Source organism: Saccoglossus kowalevskii, chromosome 16, assembly GCF_978046115.1.
Source record: "Saccoglossus kowalevskii chromosome 16, keSacKowa6.1, whole genome shotgun sequence".
Taxonomy (NCBI): Eukaryota; Metazoa; Hemichordata; class Enteropneusta; family Harrimaniidae; genus Saccoglossus; species Saccoglossus kowalevskii.
In genome coordinates, this window is record NC_140656.1 from 33558958 (window position 1) to 33583491 (window position 24534).

At 40.2% G+C, this 24534-nt stretch overlaps 1 protein-coding gene across 1 annotated transcript in view; it reads left to right on the forward strand.

Moving 5' to 3' along the window:
• Positions 1–24534, forward strand: part of LOC102809243 (mitochondrial sodium/calcium exchanger protein-like) — a 38008-nt gene that overhangs the window by 4331 nt on the left and 9143 nt on the right. The window lies entirely within an intron of this gene.

Consider the following 24534-nt stretch of genomic DNA (forward strand, 5'->3'; position numbering starts at 1 on the left):
CTTGGTGAGTTAAACTTTGTACGCTGGTCTCATAGTCTTGGTGAGTTAAACTTTGTACGCTGGTCTCATAGTCTTGGTGAGTTAAACTTTGTACGCTGACTCATAGTCTTGGTGAGTTAAACTTTGTACGCTGGTCTCATAGTCTTAGTGAGTTAAACTTTGTACTCTGACTCATAGTCTTGGTGAGTTAAACTTTGTACGCTGGTCTCATAGTCTTGGTGAGTTAACTGTGTACATTGGCCTCATAGTCTTGGTGAGTTAAACTGTGTACGCTGACTCGTAGTCTTGGTGAGTTCAACTTTGTACGCTGGCAGCATAGTATTGGTGAGTTAAACTTTGTACTCTGACTCATAGTCTTGGTGAGTTAAACTTTGTACGCTGGTCTCATAGTCTTGGTGAGTTAACTGTGTACTTTGGCCTCATAGTCTTGGTGAGTTAAACTGTGTACGCTGGCAGCATAGTCTTGGTGAGTTAAACTTTGTACGCTGGCAGCATAGTATTGGTGAGTTAAACTTTGTACGCTGGCTGACTCATAGACTTGGTGAGTTAAACTTTGTACGCTGGTCTCATAGTCTTGGTGAGTTATACTTTGTTTGCTGACTCATTGTCTTGATGAGTTAAACTTTGTACGCTGGTCTCATAGTCTTGTTGAGTTAAACTTTGTACTCTGGTCTCATAGTCTTGGTGAGTTAAACTTTGTACGCTGACTCATAGTCTTGGTGAGTTAAACTTTGTACGCTGGCTGACTCATAGACTTGGTGAGTTAAACTTTGTACGCTGGTCTCATAGTCTTGGTGAGTTATACTTTGTTTGCTGACTCATTGTCTTGATGAGTTAAACTTTGTACGCTGGTCTCATAGTCTTGGTGAGTTAAACTGTGTACGCTGGTCTCATAGTCTTGGTGAGTTAAACTTTGTATGCTGGTCTCATAGTCTTGGTGAGTTAAACTTTGTACGCTGATTCATAGTCTTGGTGAGTTAACTTTGTACGCTGACTCATAGTCTTGGTGAGTTAAACTTTGTACGCTGGTCTCATAGTCTTGGTGAGTTAAACTTTGTATGCTGGTCTCATAGTCTTGGTGAGTTAAACTTTGTACGCTGGTCTCATAGTCTTGGTGAGTTAACTTTGTACGCTGACTCATAGTCTTGGTGAGTTAAACTTTGTACGCTGGTCTCATAGTCTTGGTGAGTTAAACTTTGTACGCTGGTCTCATAGTCTTGGTGAGTTAAACTGTGTACGCTGGTCTCATAGTCTTGGTGAGTTAAACTTTGTACGCTGGCCTCATAGTCTTGGTGAGTTAAACTTTGTACGCTGGTCTCATAGTCTTGGTGAGTTAAACTTTGTACGCTGGCCTCATAGTCTTGGTGAGTTAAACTTTGTACGCTGACTCGTAGTCTTGGTGAGTTAAACTTTGTACGCTGGTCTCATAGTCTTGGTGAGTTAAACTTTGTACGCTGGCCTCATAGTCTTGGTGAGTTAAACTTTGTACGCTGATTCATAGTCTTGGTGAGTTAAACTTTGTACGCTGGTCTCATAGTCTTGGTGAGTTAAACTGTGTACATTGGCCTCATAGTCTTGGTGAGTTAAACTTTGTACGCTGACTCATAGTCTTGGTGAGTTAAACTTTGTACGCTGACTCATAGTCTTGGTGAGTTCAACTTTGTACGCTGACTCATAGTCTTGGTGAGTTAAACTTTGTATGCTGACTCATAGTCTTAGTGAGTTAATCTTTGTACGCTGACTCATAGTCTTGGTGAGTTAACTTTGTACGCTGACTCATAGTCTTGGTGAGTTAAACTTTGTACGCTGGTCTCATAGTCTTGGTGAGTTAAACTGTGTACGCTGGTCTCATAGTCTTGGTGAGTTAAACTTTGTATGCTGGTCTCATAGTCTTGGTGAGTTAAACTTTGTACGCTGGTCTCATAGTCTTGGTGAGTTAAACTGTGTACATTGGCCTCATAGTCTTGGTGAGTTAAACTTTGTACGCTGACTCATAGTCTTGGTGAGTTCAACTTTGTACGCTGACTCATAGTCTTGGTGAGTTAAACTTTGTATGCTGACTCATAGTCTTAGTGAGTTAAACTTTGTACGCTGACTCATAGTCTTGGTGAGTTAAACTTTGTACGCTGGTCTCATAGTCTTGGTGAGTTAAACTGTGTACGCTGGTCTCATAGTCTTGGTGAGTTAAACTTTGTACGATGACTCATAGTCTTGGTGAGTTAAACTGTGTATGCTGGTCTCATAGTCTTGGTGAGTTAAACTTTGTATGCTGGTCTCACAGTCTTGGCGAGTTAAACTTTGTACGCTGACTCATAGTCTTGGTGAGTTAAACCTTGTACACTGACTCGTAGTCTTGGTGAGTTAAACTTTGTACGCTGGCCTCATAGTCTTGGTGAGTTAAACTTTGTACGCTGACTCATAGTCTTGGTGAGTTAAACTTTGTATGCTGACTCAAAGTCTTGGTGAGTTAAACTTTGTACGCTGACTCATAGTCTTGGTGAGTTAAACTTTGTACGCTGACTCATAGTCTTGGTGAGTTAAACTGTGTACGCTGGTCTCATAGTCTTGGTGAGTTAAACTTTGTACGCTGGTCTCATAGTCTTGGTGAGTTAAATTTTGTACGCTGATTCATAGTCTTGGTGAGTTAAACTTTGTGCACTGACTCGTAGTCTTGGTGAGTTAAACTTTGTACGCTGGTCTCATAGTCTTGGTGAGTTAAACTTTGTACGCTGGCCTCATATTCTTGGTGAGTTAAACTTTGTACGCTGACTCGTAGTCTTGGTGAGTTAAACTTTGTACGCTGGTCTCATAGTCTTGGTGAGTTAAACTTTGTACGCTGGCCTCATAGTCTTGGTGAGTTAAACTTTGTACGCTGGTCTCATAGTCTTGGTGAGTTAAACTTTGTACGCTGGTCTCATAGTCTTGGTGAGTTAACTGTGTACATTGGCCTCATAGTCTTGGTGAGTTAAACTATGTACGCTAACTCATAGTCTTGGTGAGTTAAACTTTTTACACTGACTCATAGTCTTGGTGAGTTAAACTTTGTACGCTGACATATAGTCTTGATGAGTTAAACTGTGTACGCTGGCAGCATAGTCTTGGTGAGTTAAACTTTGTACGCTGGTCTCATAGTATTGGTGAGTTAAACTTTGTATGCTGACTTCATAGTCTTGGTGAGTTAAACTTTGTACGCTGGTCTCGTAGTCTTGGTGAGTTATACTTTGTTTGCTGACTCATTGTCTTGATGAGTTAAACTTTGTACGCTGGTCTCATAGTCTTGGTGAGTTAAACTTTGTACGCTGACTCATAGTCTTGTTGAGTTAAACTTTGTACTCTGGTCTCATAGTCTTGGTGAGTTAAACTTTGTACGCTGACTCATAGTCTTGGTGAGTTAAACTTTGTACGCTGGTCTTATAGTCTTGGTGAGTTAAACTTTGTACGCTGACTCATAGTCTTGATGAGTTAAACTGTGTACGCTGACTCATAGTCTTGGTGAGTTAAACTTTGTACGCTGGTCTCATAGTCTTGGTGAGTTAACTGTGTACATTGGCCTCATAGTCTTGGTGAGTTAAACTTTGTACGCTGACTCATAGTCTTGGTGAGTTAAACTTTGTACGCTGGTCTCATAGTCTTGGTGAGTTAAACTTTGTACGCTGGCCTCATAGTCTTGGTGAGTTAAACTTTGTACGCTGACTCATAGTCTTGGTGAGTTAAACTTTGTACGCTGGTCTCATAGTCTTAGTGAGTTAAACTTTGTACTCTGACTCATAGTCTTGGTGAGTTAAACTTTGTACGCTGGTCTCATAGTCTTGGTGAGTTAACTGTGTACATTGGCCTCATAGTCTTGGTGAGTTAAACTGTGTACGCTGACTCGTAGTCTTGGTGAGTTCAACTTTGTACGCTGGCAGCATAGTATTGGTGAGTTAAACTTTGTACGCTGACTCATAGTCTTGGTGAGTTAAACTTTGTACGCTAGTCTCATAGTCTTGGTGAGTTAAACTTTGTACGCTGACTCTTAGTCTTGGTGAGTTAAACTTTGTATGCTGACTCATAGTCTTGGTCAGTTAAACTTTGTACGCTAGTCTCATAGTATTGGTGAGTTAAACTTTGTACGCTGACTCATAGTCTTGGTGAGTTAAACTGTGTACGCTGGTCTCATAGTCTTGGCGAGTTAAACTTTGTACACTGGTCTCATAGTATTGTTGAGTTAAACTTTGTACTCTGGTCTCATAGTCTTGGTGAGTTAAACTTTGTACTCTGGTCTCATAGTCTTAGTGAGTTAAACTTTGTACACTGACTCATAGTCTTGGTGAGTTAAACTTTGTACGCTGGTCTCATAGTCTTGGTGAGTTAAACTTTGTACGCTGACTCATAGTCTTGTTGAGTTAAACTTTGTACTCTGGTCTCATAGTCTTGGTGAGTTAAACTTTGTACACTGACTCATAGTCTTGGTGAGTTAAACTTTGTACGCTGGTCTCATAGTCTTGGTGAGATAAACTTTGTACGCTGACTCATAGTCTTGATGAGTTAAACTTTGTTTGCTGACTCATTGTCTTGATGAGTTAAACTTTGTACGCTGGTCTCATAGTCTTGTTGAGTTAAACTTTGTACTCTGGTCTCATAGTCTTGGTGAGTTAAACTTTGTACGCTGGTCTCATAGTATTGGTGAGTTAAACTTTGTATGCTGACTTCATAGTCTTGGTGAGTTAAACTTTGTACGCTGGTCTCGTAGTCTTGGTGAGTTATACTTTGTTTGCTGACTCATTGTCTTGATGAGTTAAACTTTGTACGCTGGTCTCATAGTCTTGGTGAGTTAAACTTTGTACGCTGACTCATAGTCTTGTTGAGTTAAACTTTGTACTCTGGTCTCATAGTCTTGGTGAGTTAAACTTTGTACGCTGACTCATAGTCTTGGTGAGTTAAACTTTGTACGCTGGTCTTATAGTCTTGGTGAGTTAAACTTTGTACGCTGACTCATAGTCTTGATGAGTTAAACTGTGTACGCTGACTCATAGTCTTGGTGAGTTAAACTTTGTACGCTGGTCTCATAGTCTTGGTGAGTTAACTGTGTACATTGGCCTCATAGTCTTGGTGAGTTAAACTTTGTACGCTGACTCATAGTCTTGGTGAGTTAAACTTTGTACGCTGGTCTCATAGTCTTGGTGAGTTAAACTTTGTACGCTGGCCTCATAGTCTTGGTGAGTTAAACTTTGTACGCTGACTCATAGTCTTGGTGAGTTAAACTTTGTACGCTGGTCTCATAGTCTTAGTGAGTTAAACTTTGTACTCTGACTCATAGTCTTGGTGAGTTAAACTTTGTACGCTGGTCTCATAGTCTTGGTGAGTTAACTGTGTACATTGGCCTCATAGTCTTGGTGAGTTAAACTGTGTACGCTGACTCGTAGTCTTGGTGAGTTCAACTTTGTACGCTGGCAGCATAGTATTGGTGAGTTAAACTTTGTACGCTGACTCATAGTCTTGGTGAGTTAAACTTTGTACGCTAGTCTCATAGTCTTGGTGAGTTAAACTTTGTACGCTGACTCTTAGTCTTGGTGAGTTAAACTTTGTATGCTGACTCATAGTCTTGGTGAGTTAAACTTTGTACGCTAGTCTCATAGTATTGGTGAGTTAAACTTTGTACGCTGACTCATAGTCTTGGTGAGTTAAACTGTGTACGCTGGTCTCATAGTCTTGGCGAGTTAAACTTTGTACACTGGTCTCATAGTATTGTTGAGTTAAACTTTGTACTCTGGTCTCATAGTCTTGGTGAGTTAAACTTTGTACTCTGGTCTCATAGTCTTAGTGAGTTAAACTTTGTACGCTGACTCATAGTCTTGGTGAGTTAAACTTTGTACGCTGGTCTCATAGTCTTGGTGAGTTAAACTTTGTACGCTGACTCATAGTCTTGTTGAGTTAAACTTTGTACTCTGGTCTCATAGTCTTGGTGAGTTAAACTTTGTACACTGACTCATAGTCTTGGTGAGTTAAACTTTGTACGCTGGTCTCATAGTCTTGGTGAGATAAACTTTGTACGCTGACTCATAGTCTTGATGAGTTAAACTTTGTTTGCTGACTCATTGTCTTGATGAGTTAAACTTTGTACGCTGGTCTCATAGTCTTGTTGAGTTAAACTTTGTACTCTGGTCTCATAGTCTTGGTGAGTTAAACTTTGTACGCTGACTCATAGTCTTGGTGAGTTAAACTTTGTACGCTAGTCTCATAGTCTTGGTGAGTTAAACTTTGTACGCTGACTCTTAGTCTTGGTGAGTTAAACTTTGTATGCTGACTCATAGTCTTGGTGAGTTAAACTGTGTACGCTGGTCTCATAGTCTTGGCGAGTTAAACTTTGTACACTGGTCTCATAGTATTGTTGAGTTAAACTTTGTACTCTGGTCTCATAGTCTTGGTGAGGTAAACTTTGTACGCTGGTCTCATAGTCTTGGTGAGTTAAACTTTGTACTCTGGTCTCAAAGTCTTAGTGAGTTAAACTTTGTACGCTGACTCATAGTCTTGGTGAGTTAAACTTTGTACGCTGGTCTCATAGTCTTGGTGAGTTAAACTTTGTACGCTGACTCATAGTCTTGGTGAGTTAAACTGTGTACGCTGGTCTCATAGTCTTGATGAGTTAAACTTTGTTTGCTGACTCATTGTCTTGATGAGTTAAACTTTGTACGCTGATTCATAGTCTTGTTGAGTTAAACTTTGTGCACTGACTCGTAGTCTTGGTGAGTTAAACTTTGTACGCTGACTCATAGTCTTGGTGAGTTAAACTTTGTACGCTAGTCTCATAGTCTTGGTGAGTTAAACTTTGTACGCTGACTCTTAGTCTTGGTGAGTTAAACTTTGTATGCTGACTCATAGTCTTGGTGAGTTAAACTGTGTACGCTGGTCTCATAGTCTTGGCGAGTTAAACTTTGTACACTGGTCTCATAGTATTGTTGAGTTAAACTTTGTACTCTGGTCTCATAGTCTTGGTGAGGTAAACTTTGTACGCTGGTCTCATAGTCTTGGTGAGTTAAACTTTGTACTCTGGTCTCAAAGTCTTAGTGAGTTAAACTTTGTACGCTGACTCATAGTCTTGGTGAGTTAAACTTTGTACGCTGGTCTCATAGTCTTGGTGAGTTAAACTTTGTACGCTGACTCATAGTCTTGGTGAGTTAAACTGTGTACGCTGGTCTCATAGTCTTGGTGAGTTAAACTTTGTACGCTGGTCTCATAGTCTTGGTGAGTTAAATTTTGTACGCTGATTCATAGTCTTGGTGAGTTAAACTTTGTGCACTGACTCGTAGTCTTGGTGAGTTAAACTTTGTACGCTGGTCTCATAGTCTTGGTGAGTTAAACTTTGTACGCTGGCCTCATATTCTTGGTGAGTTAAACTTTGTACGCTGACTCGTAGTCTTGGTGAGTTAAACTTTGTACGCTGGTCTCATAGTCTTGGTGAGTTAAACTTTGTACGCTGGCCTCATAGTCTTGGTGAGTTAAACTTTGTACGCTGGTCTCATAGTCTTGGTGAGTTAAACTTTGTACGCTGGTCTCATAGTCTTGGTGAGTTAACTGTGTACATTGGCCTCATAGTCTTGGTGAGTTAAACTATGTACGCTAACTCATAGTCTTGGTGAGTTAAACTTTTTACACTGACTCATAGTCTTGGTGAGTTAAACTTTGTACGCTGACATATAGTCTTGATGAGTTAAACTGTGTACGCTGGCAGCATAGTCTTGGTGAGTTAAACTTTGTACGCTGACTCATAGTCTTGGTGAGTTAAACTTTGTACGCTGGTCTCATAGTCTTGGTGAGTTAAACTGTGTACGCTGGTCTCATAGTCTTGGTGAGTTAAACTTTGTACGATGACTCATAGTCTTGGTGAGTTAAACTGTGTATGCTGGTCTCATAGTCTTGGTGAGTTAAACTTTGTATGCTGGTCTCATAGTCTTGGCGAGTTAAACTTTGTACGCTGACTCATAGTCTTGGTGAGTTAAACCTTGTACACTGACTCGTAGTCTTGGTGAGTTAAACTTTGTACGCTGGCCTCATAGTCTTGGTGAGTTAAACTTTGTACGCTGACTCATAGTCTTGGTGAGTTAAACTTTGTATGCTGACTCAAAGTCTTGGTGAGTTAAACTTTGTACGCTGACTCATAGTCTTGGTGAGTTAAACTTTGTACGCTGACTTATAGTCTTGGTGAGTTAAACTGTGTACGCTGGTCTCATAGTCTTGGTGAGTTAAACTTTGTACGCTGGTCTCATAGTCGTGGTGAGTTAAATTTTGTACGCTGATTCATAGTCTTGGTGAGTTAAACTTTGTGCACTGACTCGTAGTCTTGGTGAGTTAAACTTTGTACGCTGGTCTCATAGTCTTGGTGAGTTAAACTTTGTACGCTGGCCTCATAGTCTTGGTGAGTTAAACTTTGTACGCTGGTCTCATAGTCTTGGTGAGTTAAACTGTGTACGCTGGTCTCATAGTCTTGGTGAGTTAAACTTTGTACGATGACTCATAGTCTTGGTGAGTTAAACTGTGTATGCTGGTCTCATAGTCTTGGTGAGTTAAACTTTGTATGCTGGTCTCATAGTCTTGGCGAGTTAAACTTTGTATGCTGACTCATAGTCTTGGTGAGTTAAACCTTGTACACTGACTCATAGTCTTGGTGAGTTAAACTTTGTACGCTGGCCTCATAGTCTTGGTGAGTTAAACTTTGTACGCTGACTCATAGTCTTGGTGAGTTAAACTTTGTATGCTGACTCAAAGTCTTGGTGAGTTAAACTTTGTACGCTGACTCATAGTCTTGGTGAGTTAAACTTTGTACGCTGACTCATAGTCTTGGTGAGTTAAACTGTGTACGCTGGTCTCATAGTCTTGGTGAGTTAAACTTTGTACGCTGGTCTCATAGTCTTGGTGAGTTAAATTTTGTACGCTGATTCATAGTCTTGGTGAGTTAAACTTTGTGCACTGACTCGTAGTCTTGGTGAGTTAAACTTTGTACGCTGGTCTCATAGTCTTGGTGAGTTAAACTTTGTACGCTGGCCTCATATTCTTGGTGAGTTAAACTTTGTACGCTGACTCGTAGTCTTGGTGAGTTAAACTTTGTACGCTGGTCTCATAGTCTTGGTGAGTTAAACTTTGTACACTGGCCTCATAGTCTTGGTGAGTTAAACTTTGTACGCTGGTCTCATAGTCTTGGTGAGTTAAACTTTGTACGCTGGTCTCATAGTCTTGGTGAGTTAACTGTGTACATTGGCCTCATAGTCTTGGTGAGTTAAACTATGTACGCTAACTCATAGTCTTGGTGAGTTAAACTTTTTACACTGACTCATAGTCTTGGTGAGTTAAACTTTGTACGCTGACATATAGTCTTGATGAGTTAAACTGTGTACGCTGGCAGCATAGTCTTGGTGAGTTAAACTTTGTACGCTGGTCTCATAGTATTGGTGAGTTAAACTTTGTATGCTGACTTCATAGTCTTGGTGAGTTAAACTTTGTACGCTGGTCTCGTAGTCTTGGTGAGTTATACTTTGTTTGCTGACTCATTGTCTTGATGAGTTAAATTTTGTACGCTGGTCTCATAGTCTTGGTGAGTTAAACTTTGTACGCTGACTCATAGTCTTGTTGAGTTAAACTTTGTACTCTGGTCTCATAGTCTTGGTGAGTTAAACTTTGTACGCTGACTCATAGTCTTGGTGAGTTAAACTTTGTACGCTGCTCTTATAGTCTTGGTGAGTTAAACTTTGTACGCTGACTCATAGTCTTGATGAGTTAAACTGTGTACGCTGACTCATAGTCTTGGTGAGTTAAACTTTGTACGCTGGTCTCATAGTCTTGGTGAGTTAACTGTGTACATTGGCCTCATAGTCTTGGTGAGTTAAACTTTGTACGCTGGTCTCATAGTCTTGGTGAGTTAACTTTGTACGCTGACTCATAGTCTTGGTGAGTTAAACTTTGTACGCTGGTCTCATAGTCTTGGTGAGTTAAACTTTGTACGCTGGTCTCATAGTCTTGGTGAGTTAAACTGTGTACGCTGGTCTCATAGTCTTGGTGAGTTAAACTTTGTACGCTGGCCTCATAGTCTTGGTGAGTTAAACTTTGTACGCTGGTCTCATAGTCTTGGTGAGTTAAACTTTGTACGCTGGCCTCATAGTCTTGGTGAGTTAAACTTTGTACGCTGACTCGTAGTCTTGGTGAGTTAAACTTTGTACGCTGGTCTCATAGTCTTGGTGAGTTAAACTTTGTACGCTGGCCTCATAGTCTTGGTGAGTTAAACTTTGTACGCTGATTCATAGTCTTGGTGAGTTAAACTTTGTACGCTGGTCTCATAGTCTTGGTGAGTTAAACTGTGTACATTGGCCTCATAGTCTTGGTGAGTTAAACTTTGTACGCTGACTCATAGTCTTGGTGAGTTAAACTTTGTACGCTGACTCATAGTCTTGGTGAGTTCAACTTTGTACGCTGACTCATAGTCTTGGTGAGTTAAACTTTGTATGCTGACTCATAGTCTTAGTGAGTTAATCTTTGTACGCTGACTCATAGTCTTGGTGAGTTAACTTTGTACGCTGACTCATAGTCTTGGTGAGTTAAACTTTGTACGCTGGTCTCATAGTCTTGGTGAGTTAAACTGTGTACGCTGGTCTCATAGTCTTGGTGAGTTAAACTTTGTATGCTGGTCTCATAGTCTTGGTGAGTTAAACTTTGTACGCTGGTCTCATAGTCTTGGTGAGTTAAACTGTGTACATTGGCCTCATAGTCTTGGTGAGTTAAACTTTGTACGCTGACTCATAGTCTTGGTGAGTTCAACTTTGTACGCTGACTCATAGTCTTGGTGAGTTAAACTTTGTATGCTGACTCATAGTCTTAGTGAGTTAAACTTTGTACGCTGACTCATAGTCTTGGTGAGTTAAACTTTGTACGCTGGTCTCATAGTCTTGGTGAGTTAAACTGTGTACGCTGGTCTCATAGTCTTGGTGAGTTAAACTTTGTACGATGACTCATAGTCTTGGTGAGTTAAACTGTGTATGCTGGTCTCATAGTCTTGGTGAGTTAAACTTTGTATGCTGGTCTCACAGTCTTGGCGAGTTAAACTTTGTACGCTGACTCATAGTCTTGGTGAGTTAAACCTTGTACACTGACTCGTAGTCTTGGTGAGTTAAACTTTGTACGCTGGCCTCATAGTCTTGGTGAGTTAAACTTTGTACGCTGACTCATAGTCTTGGTGAGTTAAACTTTGTATGCTGACTCAAAGTCTTGGTGAGTTAAACTTTGTACGCTGACTCATAGTCTTGGTGAGTTAAACTTTGTACGCTGACTCATAGTCTTGGTGAGTTAAACTGTGTACGCTGGTCTCATAGTCTTGGTGAGTTAAACTTTGTACGCTGGTCTCATAGTCTTGGTGAGTTAAATTTTGTACGCTGATTCATAGTCTTGGTGAGTTAAACTTTGTGCACTGACTCGTAGTCTTGGTGAGTTAAACTTTGTACGCTGGTCTCATAGTCTTGGTGAGTTAAACTTTGTACGCTGGCCTCATATTCTTGGTGAGTTAAACTTTGTACGCTGACTTGTAGTCTTGGTGAGTTAAACTTTGTACGCTGGTCTCATAGTCTTGGTGAGTTAAACTTTGTACGCTGGCCTCATAGTCTTGGTGAGTTAAACTTTGTACGCTGGTCTCATAGTCTTGGTGAGTTAAACTTTGTACGCTGGTCTCATAGTCTTGGTGAGTTAACTGTGTACATTGGCCTCATAGTCTTGGTGAGTTAAACTATGTACGCTAACTCATAGTCTTGGTGAGTTAAACTTTTTACACTGACTCATAGTCTTGGTGAGTTAAACTTTGTACGCTGACATATAGTCTTGATGAGTTAAACTGTGTACGCTGGCAGCATAGTCTTGGTGAGTTAAACTTTGTACGCTGGTCTCATAGTATTGGTGAGTTAAACTTTGTATGCTGACTTCATAGTCTTGGTGAGTTAAACTTTGTACGCTGGTCTCGTAGTCTTGGTGAGTTATACTTTGTTTGCTGACTCATTGTCTTGATGAGTTAAACTTTGTACGCTGGTCTCATAGTCTTGGTGAGTTAAACTTTGTACGCTGACTCATAGTCTTGTTGAGTTAAACTTTGTACTCTGGTCTCATAGTCTTGGTGAGTTAAACTTTGTACGCTGACTCATAGTCTTGGTGAGTTAAACTTTGTACGCTGGTCTTATAGTCTTGGTGAGTTAAACTTTGTACGCTGACTCATAGTCTTGATGAGTTAAACTGTGTACGCTGACTCATAGTCTTGGTGAGTTAAACTTTGTACGCTGGTCTCATAGTCTTGGTGAGTTAACTGTGTACATTGGCCTCATAGTCTTGGTGAGTTAAACTTTGTACGCTGACTCATAGTCTTGGTGAGTTAAACTTTGTACGCTGGTCTCATAGTCTTGGTGAGTTAAACTTTGTACGCTGGCCTCATAGTCTTGGTGAGTTAAACTTTGTACGCTGACTCATAGTCTTGGTGAGTTAAACTTTGTACGCTGGTCTCATAGTCTTAGTGAGTTAAACTTTGTACTCTGACTCATAGTCTTGGTGAGTTAAACTTTGTACGCTGGTCTCATAGTCTTGGTGAGTTAACTGTGTACATTGGCCTCATAGTCTTGGTGAGTTAAACTGTGTACGCTGACTCGTAGTCTTGGTGAGTTCAACTTTGTACGCTGGCAGCATAGTATTGGTGAGTTAAACTTTGTACGCTGACTCATAGTCTTGGTGAGTTAAACTTTGTACGCTAGTCTCATAGTCTTGGTGAGTTAAACTTTGTACGCTGACTCTTAGTCTTGGTGAGTTAAACTTTGTATGCTGACTCATAGTCTTGGTGAGTTAAACTTTGTACGCTAGTCTCATAGTATTGGTGAGTTAAACTTTGTACGCTGACTCATAGTCTTGGTGAGTTAAACTGTGTACGCTGGTCTCATAGTCTTGGCGAGTTAAACTTTGTACACTGGTCTCATAGTATTGTTGAGTTAAACTTTGTACTCTGGTCTCATAGTCTTGGTGAGTTAAACTTTGTACTCTGGTCTCATAGTCTTAGTGAGTTAAACTTTGTACACTGACTCATAGTCTTGGTGAGTTAAACTTTGTACGCTGGTCTCATAGTCTTGGTGAGTTAAACTTTGTACGCTGACTCATAGTCTTGTTGAGTTAAACTTTGTACTCTGGTCTCATAGTCTTGGTGAGTTAAACTTTGTACACTGACTCATAGTCTTGGTGAGTTAAACTTTGTACGCTGGTCTCATAGTCTTGGTGAGATAAACTTTGTACGCTGACTCATAGTCTTGATGAGTTAAACTTTGTTTGCTGACTCATTGTCTTGATGAGTTAAACTTTGTACGCTGGTCTCATAGTCTTGTTGAGTTAAACTTTGTACTCTGGTCTCATAGTCTTGGTGAGTTAAACTTTGTACGCTGGTCTCATAGTATTGGTGAGTTAAACTTTGTATGCTGACTTCATAGTCTTGGTGAGTTAAACTTTGTACGCTGGTCTCGTAGTCTTGGTGAGTTATACTTTGTTTGCTGACTCATTGTCTTGATGAGTTAAACTTTGTACGCTGGTCTCATAGTCTTGGTGAGTTAAACTTTGTACGCTGGTCTTATAGTCTTGGTGAGTTAAACTTTGTACGCTGACTCATAGTCTTGATGAGTTAAACTGTGTACGCTGACTCATAGTCTTGGTGAGTTAAACTTTGTACGCTGGTCTCATAGTCTTGGTGAGTTAACTGTGTACATTGGCCTCATAGTCTTGGTGAGTTAAACTTTGTACGCTGACTCATAGTCTTGGTGAGTTAAACTTTGTACGCTGGTCTCATAGTCTTGGTGAGTTAAACTTTGTACGCTGGCCTCATAGTCTTGGTGAGTTAAACTTTGTACGCTGACTCATAGTCTTGGTGAGTTAAACTTTGTACGCTGGTCTCATAGTCTTAGTGAGTTAAACTTTGTACTCTGACTCATAGTCTTGGTGAGTTAAACTTTGTACGCTTGTCTCATAGTCTTGGTGAGTTAACTGTGTACATTGGCCTCATAGTCTTGGTGAGTTAAACTGTGTACGCTGACTCGTAGTCTTGGTGAGTTCAACTTTGTACGCTGGCAGCATAGTATTGGTGAGTTAAACTTTGTACGCTGACTCATAGTCTTGGTGAGTTAAACTTTGTACGCTAGTCTCATAGTCTTGGTGAGTTAAACTTTGTACGCTGACTCTTAGTCTTGGTGAGTTAAACTTTGTATGCTGACTCATAGTCTTGGTGAGTTAAACTTTGTACGCTAGTCTCATAGTATTGGTGAGTTAAACTTTGTACGCTGACTCATAGTCTTGGTGAGTTAAACTGTGTACGCTGGTCTCATAGTCTTGGCGAGTTAAACTTTGTACACTGGTCTCATAGTATTGTTGAGTTAAACTTTGTACTCTGGTCTCATAGTCTTGGTGAGTTAAACTTTGTACTCTGGTCTCATAGTCTTAGTGAGTTAAACTTTGTACGCTGACTCATAGTCTTGGTGAGTTAAACTTTGTACGCTGGTCTCATAGTCTTGGTGAGTTAAACTTTGTACGCTGACTCATAGTCTTGTTGAGTTAAACTTTGTACTCTGGTCTCATAGTCTTGGTGAGTTAAACTTTGTACACTGACTCATAGTCTTGGTGAGTTAAACTTTGTACGCTGGTCTCATAGTCTTGGTGAGATAAACTTTGTACGCTGACTCATAGTCTTGATGAGTTAAACTTTGTTTGCTGACTCATTGTCTTGATGAGTTAAACTTTGTACGCTGGTCTCATAGTCTTGTTGAGTTAAACTTTGTACTCTGGTCTCATAGTCTTGGTGAGTTAAACTTTGTACGCTGACTCATAGTCTTGGTGAGTTAAACTTTGTACGCTAGTCTCATAGTCTTGGTGAGTTAAACTTTGTACGCTGACTCTTAGTCTTGGTGAGTTAAACTTTGTATGCTGACTCATAGTCTTGGTGAGTTAAACTGTGTACGCTGGTCTCATAGTCTTGGCGAGTTAAACTTTGTACACTGGTCTCATAGTATTGTTGAGTTAAACTTTGTACTCTGGTCTCATAGTCTTGGTGAGGTAAACTTTGTACGCTGGTCTCATAGTCTTGGTGAGTTAAACTTTGTACTCTGGTCTCAAAGTCTTAGTGAGTTAAACTTTGTACGCTGACTCATAGTCTTGGTGAGTTAAACTTTGTACGCTGGTCTCATAGTCTTGGTGAGTTAAACTTTGTACGCTGACTCATAGTCTTGGTGAGTTAAACTGTGTACGCTGGTCTCATAGTCTTGATGAGTTAAACTTTGTTTGCTGACTCATTGTCTTGATGAGTTAAACTTTGTACGCTGATTCATAGTCTTGTTGAGTTAAACTTTGTGCACTGACTCGTAGTCTTGGTGAGTTAAACTTTGTACGCTGACTCATAGTCTTGGTGATTTAAACTTTGTACGCTAGTCTCATAGTCTTGGTGAGTTAAACTTTGTACGCTGGTCTCATAGTCTTGGTGAGTTAAACTTTGTATGCTGGTCTCATAGTCTTGGTGAGTTAAACTTTGTACGCTGACTCATAGTCTTGGTGAGTTAAACTTTGTACGCTGGTCTCATAGTCTTGGTGAGTTAAACTTTGTACGCTGGTCTCATAGTCGTGGTGAGTTAAACTTTGTACGCTGACTCTTAGTCTTGGTGAGTTAAACTTTGTATGCTGACTCATAGTCTTGGTGAGTTAAACTGTGTACGCTGGTCTCATAGTCTTGGCGAGTTAAACTTTGTACACTGGTCTCATAGTATTGTTGAGTTAAACTTTGTACTCTGGTCTCATAGTCTTGGTGATGTAAACTTTGTACGCTGGTCTCATAGTCTTGGTGAGTTAAACTTTGTACTCTGGTCTCAAAGTCTTAGTGAGTTAAACTTTGTACGCTGACTCATAGTCTTGGTGAGTTAAACTTTGTACGCTGGTCTCATAGTCTTGGTGAGTTAAACTTTGTACGCTGACTCATAGTCTTGGTGAGTTAAACTGTGTACGCTGGTCTCATAGTCTTGGTGAGTTAAACTTTGTACGCTGGTCTCATAGTCTTGGTGAGTTAAATTTTGTACGCTGATTCATAGTCTTGGTGAGTTAAACTTTGTGCACTGACTCGTAGTCTTGGTGAGTTAAACTTTGTACGCTGGTCTCATAGTCTTGGTGAGTTAAACTTTGTACGCTGGCCTCATATTCTTGGTGAGTTAAACTTTGTACGCTGACTCGTAGTCTTGGTGAGTTAAACTTTGTACGCTGGTCTCATAGTCTTGGTGAGTTAAACTTTGTACGCTGGCCTCATAGTCTTGGTGAGTTAAACTTTGTACGCTGGTCTCATAGTCTTGGTGAGTTAAACTTTGTACGCTGGTCTCATAGTCTTGGTGAGTTAACTGTGTACATTGGCCTCATAGTCTTGGTGAGTTAAACTATGTACGCTAACTCATAGTCTTGGTGAGTTAAACTTTTTACACTGACTCATAGTCTTGGTGAGTTAAACTTTGTACGCTGACATATAGTCTTGATGAGTTAAACTGTGTACGCTGGCAGCATAGTCTTGGTGAGTTAAACTTTGTACGCTGACTCATAGTCTTGGTGAGTTAAACTTTGTACGCTGGTCTCATAGTCTTGGTGAGTTAAACTGTGTACGCTGGTCTCATAGTCTTGGTGAGTTAAACTTTGTACGATGACTCATAGTCTTGGTGAGTTAAACTGTGTATGCTGGTCTCATAGTCTTGGTGAGTTAAACTTTGTATGCTGGTCTCATAGTCTTGGCGAGTTAAACTTTGTACGCTGACTCATAGTCTTGGTGAGTTAAACCTTGTACACTGACTCGTAGTCTTGGTGAGTTAAACTTTGTACGCTGGCCTCATAGTCTTGGTGAGTTAAACTTTGTACGCTGACTCATAGTCTTGGTGAGTTAAACTTTGTATGCTGACTCAAAGTCTTGGTGAGTTAAACTTTGTACGCTGACTCATAGTCTTGGTGAGTTAAACTTTGTACGCTGACTTATAGTCTTGGTGAGTTAAACTGTGTACGCTGGTCTCGTAGTCTTGGTGAGTTAAACTTTGTACGCTGGTCTCATAGTCGTGGTGAGTTAAATTTTGTACGCTGATTCATAGTCTTGGTGAGTTAAACTTTGTGCACTGACTCGTAGTCTTGGTGAGTTAAACTTTGTACGCTGGTCTCATAGTCTTGGTGAGTTAAACTTTGTACGCTGGCCTCATATTCTTGGTGAGTTAAACTTTGTACGCTGACTCGTAGTCTTGGTGAGTTAAACTTTGTACGCTGGTCTCATAGTCTTGGTGAGTTAAACTTTGTACGCTGGCCTCATAGTCTTGGTGAGTTAAACTTTGTACGCTGGTCTCATAGTCTTGGTGAGTTAAACTTTGTACGCTGGTCTCATAGTCTTGGTGAGTTAACTGTGTACATTGGCCTCATAGTCTTGGTGAGTTAAACTATGTACGCTAACTCATAGTCTTGGTGAGTTAAACTTTTTACACTGACTCATAGTCTTGGTGAGTTAAACTTTGTACGCTGACATATAGTCTTGATGAGTTAAACTGTGTACGCTGGCAGCATAGTCTTGGTGAGTTAAACTTTGTACGCTGGTCTCATAGTATTGGTGAGTTAAACTTTGTATGCTGACTTCATAGTCTTGGTGAGTTAAACTTTGTATGCTGGTCTCGTAGTCTTGGTGAGTTATACTTTGTTTGCTGACTCATTGTCTTGATGAGTTAAACTTTGTACGCTGGTCTCATAGTCTTGGTGAGTTAAACTTTGTACGCTGACTCATAGTCTTGTTGAGTTAAACTTTGTACTCTGGTCTCATAGTCTTGGTGAGTTAAACTTTGTACGCTGACTCATAGTCTTGGTGAGTTAAACTTTGTACGCTGGTCTTATAGTCTTGGTGAGTTAAACTTTGTACGCTGACTCATAGTCTTGATGAGTTAAACTGTGTACGCTGACTCATAGTCTAGGTGAGTTAAACTTTGTACGCTGGTCTCATAGTCTTGGTGAGTTAACTGTGTACATTGGCCTCATAGTCTTGGTGAGTTAAACTTTGTACGCTGACTCATAGTCTTGGTGAGTTAAACTTTGTACGCTGGTCTCATAGTCTTGGTGAGTTAAACTTTGTACGCTGGCCTCATCGTCTTGGTGAGTTAAACTTTGTACGCTGACTCATAGTCTTGGTGAGTTAAACTTTGTACGCTGGTCTCATAGTCTTAGTGAGTTAAACTTTGTACTCTGACTCATAGTCTTGGTGAGTTAAACTTTGTACGCTGGTCTCATAGTCTTGGTGAGTTAACTGTGTACATTGGCCTCATAGTCTTGGTGAGTTAAACTGTGTACGCTGACTCGTAGTCTTGGTGAGTTCAACTTTGTACGCTGGCAGCATAGTATTGGTGAGTTAAACTTTGTACGCTGACTCATAGTCTTGGTGAGTTAAACTTTGTACGCTAGTCTCATAGTCTTGGTGAGTTAAACTTTGTACGCTGACTCTTAGTCTTGGTGAGTTAAACTTTGTATGCTGACTCATAGTCTTGGTGAGTTAAACTTTGTACGCTAGTCTCATAGTATTGGTGAGTTAAACTTTGTACGCTGACTCATAGTCTTGGTGAGTTAAACTGTGTACGCTGGTCTCATAGTCTTGGCGAGTTAAACTTTGTACACTGGTCTCATAGTATTGTTGAGTTAAACTTTGTACTCTGGTCTCATAGTCTTGGTGAGTTAAACTTTGTACTCTGGTCTCATAGTCTTAGTGAGTTAAACTTTGTACGCTGACTCATAGTCTTGGTGAGTTAAACTTTGTACGCTGGTCTCATAGTCTTGGTGAGTTAAACTTTGTACGCTGACTCATAGTCTTGTTGAGTTAAACTTTGTACTCTGGTCTCATAGTCTTGGTGAGTTAAACTTTGTACACTGACTCATAGTCTTGGTGAGTTAAACTTTGTACGCTGGTCTCATAGTCTTGGTGAGATAAACTTTGTACGCTGACTCATAGTCTTGATGAGTTAAACTTTGTTTGCTGACTCATTGTCTTGATGAGTTAAACTTTGTACGCTGGTCTCATAGTCTTGGTGAGTTAAACTGTGTACGCTGGTCTCATAGTCTTGGCGAGTTAAACTTTGTACTCTGGTCTCATAGTCTTGGTGAGGTAAACTTTGTACGCTGGTCTCATAGTCTTGGTGAGTTAAACTTTGTACTCTGGTCTCAAAGTCTTAGTGAGTTAAACTTTGTACGCTGACTCATAGTCTTGGTGAGTTAAACTTTGTACGCTGGTCTCATAGTCTTGGTGAGTTAAACTTTGTACGCTGACTCATAGTATTGTTGAGTTAAACTTTGTACTCTGGTCTCATAGTCTTGGTGAGTTAAACTTTGTACGCTGGTCTCATAGTCTTGGTGAGATAAACTTTGTACGCTGACTCATAGTCTTGATGAGTTAAACTTTGTACACTGGTCTCATAGTCTTGGTGAGTTAAACTTTGTACGCTGACTTATAGTCTTGGTGAGTTAAACCTTGTACACTGACTCGTAGTCTTGGTGAGTTAAACTTTGTACGCTGGTCTCATAGTCTTGGTGAGTTAAACTTTGTACGCTGGCCTCATAGTCTTGGTGAGTTAAACTTTGTACACTGACTCATAGTCTTGGTGAGTTAAACTTTGTACGCTGGTCTCATAGTCTTGGTGAGTTAACTGTGTACATTGGCCTCATAGTCTTGGTGAGTTAAACTGTGTACGCTGACTTGTAGTCTTGGTGAGTTAAACTTTGTATGCTGGTCTCATAGTCTTGGTGAGTTAAACTTTGTACGCTGGTCTCATAATCATGGTGAGTTAAACTTTGTACGCTGACTCATAGTCTTGGTGAGTTAAACTTTTTACACTGACTCATAGTCTTGGTGAGTTAAACTTTGTACGCTGACTCATAGTCTTGATGAGTTAAACTGTGTACGCTGGCAGCATAGTCTTGTTGAGTTCAACTTTGTACGCTGGCAGCATAGTCTTGGTGAGTTAAACTTTGTACGCTGGTCTCATAGTATTGGTGAGTTAAACTTTGTATGCTGACTCATAGTCTTGGTGAGTTAAACTTTGTACGCTAGTCTCATAGTATTGGTGAGTTAAACTTTGTACGCTGACTCATAGTCTTGGTGAGTTAAACTGTGTACGCTGGTCTCATAGTCTTGGCGAGTTAAACTTTGTACACTGGTCTCATAGTATTGTTGAGTTAAACTTTGTACTCTGGTCTCATAGTCTTGGTGAGTTAAACTTTGTACTCTGGTCTCATAGTCTTAGTGAGTTAAACTTTGTACGCTGACTCATAGTCTTGGTGAGTTAAACTTTGTACGCTGGTCTCATAGTCTTGGTGAGTTAAACTTTGTACGCTGACTCATAGTCTTGTTGAGTTAAACTTTGTACTCTGGTCTCATAGTCTTGGTGAGTTAAACTTTGTACACTGACTCATAGTCTTGGTGAGTTAAACTTTGTACGCTGGTCTCATAGTCTTGGTGAGATAAACTTTGTACGCTGACTCATAGTCTTGATGAGTTAAACTTTGTTTGCTGACTCATTGTCTTGATGAGTTAAACTTTGTACGCTGGTCTCATAGTCTTGGTGAGTTAAACTGTGTACGCTGGTCTCATAGTCTTGGCGAGTTAAACTTTGTACTCTGGTCTCATAGTCTTGGTGAGGTAAACTTTGTACGCTGGTCTCATAGTCTTGGTGAGTTAAACTTTGTACTCTGGTCTCAAAGTCTTAGTGAGTTAAACTTTGTACGCTGACTCATAGTCTTGGTGAGTTAAACTTTGTACGCTGGTCTCATAGTCTTGGTGAGTTAAACTTTGTACGCTGACTCATAGTATTGTTGAGTTAAACTTTGTACTCTGGTCTCATAGTCTTGGTGAGTTAAACTTTGTACGCTGGTCTCATAGTCTTGGTGAGATAAACTTTGTACGCTGACTCATAGTCTTGATGAGTTAAACTTTGTACACTGGTCTCATAGTCTTGGTGAGTTAAACTTTGTACGCTGACTTATAGTCTTGGTGAGTTAAACCTTGTACACTGACTCGTAGTCTTGGTGAGTTAAACTTTGTACGCTGGTCTCATAGTCTTGGTGAGTTAAACTTTGTACGCTGGCCTCATAGTCTTGGTGAGTTAAACTTTGTACACTGACTCATAGTCTTGGTGAGTTAAACTTTGTACGCTGGTCTCATAGTCTTGGTGAGTTAACTGTGTACATTGGCCTCATAGTCTTGGTGAGTTAAACTGTGTACGCTGACTTGTAGTCTTGGTGAGTTAAACTTTGTATGCTGGTCTCATAGTCTTGGTGAGTTAAACTTTGTACGCTGGTCTCATAATCATGGTGAGTTAAACTTTGTACGCTGACTCATAGTCTTGGTGAGTTAAACTTTTTACACTGACTCATAGTCTTGGTGAGTTAAACTTTGTACGCTGACTCATAGTCTTGATGAGTTAAACTGTGTACGCTGGCAGCATAGTCTTGTTGAGTTCAACTTTGTACGCTGGCAGCATAGTCTTGGTGAGTTAAACTTTGTACGCTGGTCTCATAGTATTGGTGAGTTAAACTTTGTATGCTGACTCATAGTCTTGGTGAGTTAAACTTTGTACGCTGGTCTCATAGTCTTGGTGAGTTATACTTTGTTTGCTGACTCATTGTCTTGATGAGTTAAACTTTGTACGCTGGTCTCATAGTCTTGTTGAGTTAAACTTTGTACTCTGGTCTCATAGTCTCGGTGAGTTAAACTGTGTACGCTGGCAGCATAGTCTTGGTGAGTTCAACTTTGTACGCTGGCAGCATAGTATTGGTGAGTTAAACTTTGTACGCTGACTCATAGACTTGGTGAGTTAAACTTTGTACGCTGGTCTCATAGTCTTGGTGAGTTATACTTTGTTTGCTGACTCATTGTCTTGATGAGTTAAACTTTGTACGCTGGTCTCATAGTCTTGTTGAGTTAAACTTTGTACTCTGGTCTCATAGTCTTGGTGAGTTAAACTTTGTACGCTGACTCATAGTCTTGGTGAGTTAAACTTTGTACACTGGTCTCATAGTCTTGGTGAGTTAAACTTTGTACGCTGACTCATAGTCTTGTTGAGTTAAAATTTGTACTCTGGTCTCATAGTCTTGGTGAGTTAAACTTTGTACACTGACTCATAGTCTTGGTGAGTTAAACTTTGTACGCTGGTCTCATAGTCTTGGTGAGTTAAACTTTGTACGCTGACTCATAGTCTTGGTGAGTTAAACTTTGTACACTGGTCTCATAGTCTTGGTGAGTTAAACTTTGTACGCTGACTCATAGTCTTGGTGAGTTAAACCTTGTACACTGACTCGTAGTCTTGGTGAGTTAAACTTTGTACGCTGGTCTCATAGTCTTGGTGAGTTAAACTTTGTACGCTGGCCTCATAGTCTTGGTGAGTTAAACTTTGTACGCTGACTCATAGTCTTGGTGAGTTAAACTTTGTACGCTGGTCTCATAGTCTTGGTGAGTTAACTGTGTACATTGGCCTCATAGTCTTGGTGAGTTAAACTGTGTACGCTGACTCGTAGTCTTGGTGAGTTAAACTTTGTACGCTGGTCTCATAGTCTTGGTGAGTTAAACTTTGTACGCTGGTCTCATAGTCGTGGTGAGTTAAACTTTGTACGCTGACTCATAGTCTTGGTGAGTTAAACTTTGTACGCTGGCAGCATAGTCTTGGTGAGTTAAACTTTTTACACTGACTCATAGTCTTGGTGAGTTAAACTTTGTACGCTGACTCATAGTCTTGGTGAGTTCAACTTTGTACGCTGGTCTCATAGTATTGGTGAGTTAAACTTTGTATGCTGACTCATAGTCTTGGTGAGTTAAACTTTGTACGCTGGTCTCATAGTCTTGGTGAGTTATACTTTGTTTGCTGACTCATTGTCTTGATGAGTTAAACTTTGTACGCTGGTCTCATAGTCTTGTTGAGTTAAACTTTGTACTCTGGTCTCATAGTCTCGGTGAGTTAAACTGTGTACGCTGGCAGCATAGTCTTGGTGAGTTCAACTTTGTACGCTGGCAGCATAGTATTGGTGAGTTAAACTTTGTACGCTGACTCATAGACTTGGTGAGTTAAACTTTGTACGCTGGTCTCATAGTCTTGGTGAGTTATACTTTGTTTGCTGACTCATTGTCTTGATGAGTTAAACTTTGTACGCTGGTCTCATAGTCTTGTTGAGTTAAACTTTGTACTCTGGTCTCATAGTCTTGGTGAGTTAAACTTTGTACGCTGACTCATAGTCTTGGTGAGTTAAACTTTGTACACTGGTCTCATAGTCTTGGTGAGTTAAACTTTGTACGCTGACTCATAGTCTTGTTGAGTTAAAATTTGTACTCTGGTCTCATAGTCTTGGTGAGTTAAACTTTGTACACTGACTCATAGTCTTGGTGAGTTAAACTTTGTACGCTGGTCTCATAGTCTTGGTGAGTTAAACTTTGTACGCTGACTCATAGTCTTGGTGAGTTAAACTTTGTACACTGGTCTCATAGTCTTGGTGAGTTAAACTTTGTACGCTGACTCATAGTCTTGGTGAGTTAAACCTTGTACACTGACTCGTAGTCTTGGTGAGTTAAACTTTGTACGCTGGTCTCATAGTCTTGGTGAGTTAAACTTTGTACGCTGGCCTCATAGTCTTGGTGAGTTAAACTTTGTACGCTGACTCATAGTCTTGGTGAGTTAAACTTTGTACGCTGGTCTCATAGTCTTGGTGAGTTAACTGTGTACATTGGCCTCATAGTCTTGGTGAGTTAAACTGTGTACGCTGACTCGTAGTCTTGGTGAGTTAAACTTTGTACGCTGGTCTCATAGTCTTGGTGAGTTAAACTTTTTACACTGACTCATAGTCTTGGTGAGTTAAACTTTTTACACTGACTCATAGTCTTGGTGAGTTAAACTGTGTACGCTGGCAGCATAGTCTTGTTGAGTTCAACTTTGTACGCTGGCAGCATAGTCTAGGTGAGTTAAACTTTGTACGCTGGCCTCATAGTCTTGATGAGTTAAACTTTGTACACTGACTCATAGTCTTGGTGAGTTAAACTTTGTACGCTGACTCATAGTCTTGTTGAGTTCAACTTTGTACGCTGGCAGCATAGTCTAGGTGAGTTAAACTTTGTACGCTGGCCTCATAGTCTTGATGAGTTAAACTTTGTACACTGACTCATAGTCTTGGTGAGTTAAACTTTGTACTCTGGTCTCATAGTCTTGGTGAGTTAAACTTTGTACGCTGGTCTCATAGTCTTGGTGAGTTAAACTTTGTACGCTGACTCATAGTCTTGGTGAGTTAAACTTTGTACGCTGGTACACCAATAAATGTGCAATAACAACCGGCAAATCTAAAAATTAAAATATTTGTAACATATTGCTTCTGTATGAATACGTAACCTGTGCATCACCAGCTGATATCATGTGTTGCAAATTAAATACTTTCAGGTACGCACTAAAAAGTCTTGTTAGTATGCAACATTGTTACTAGGCGCAAATGACGCTTATTTGA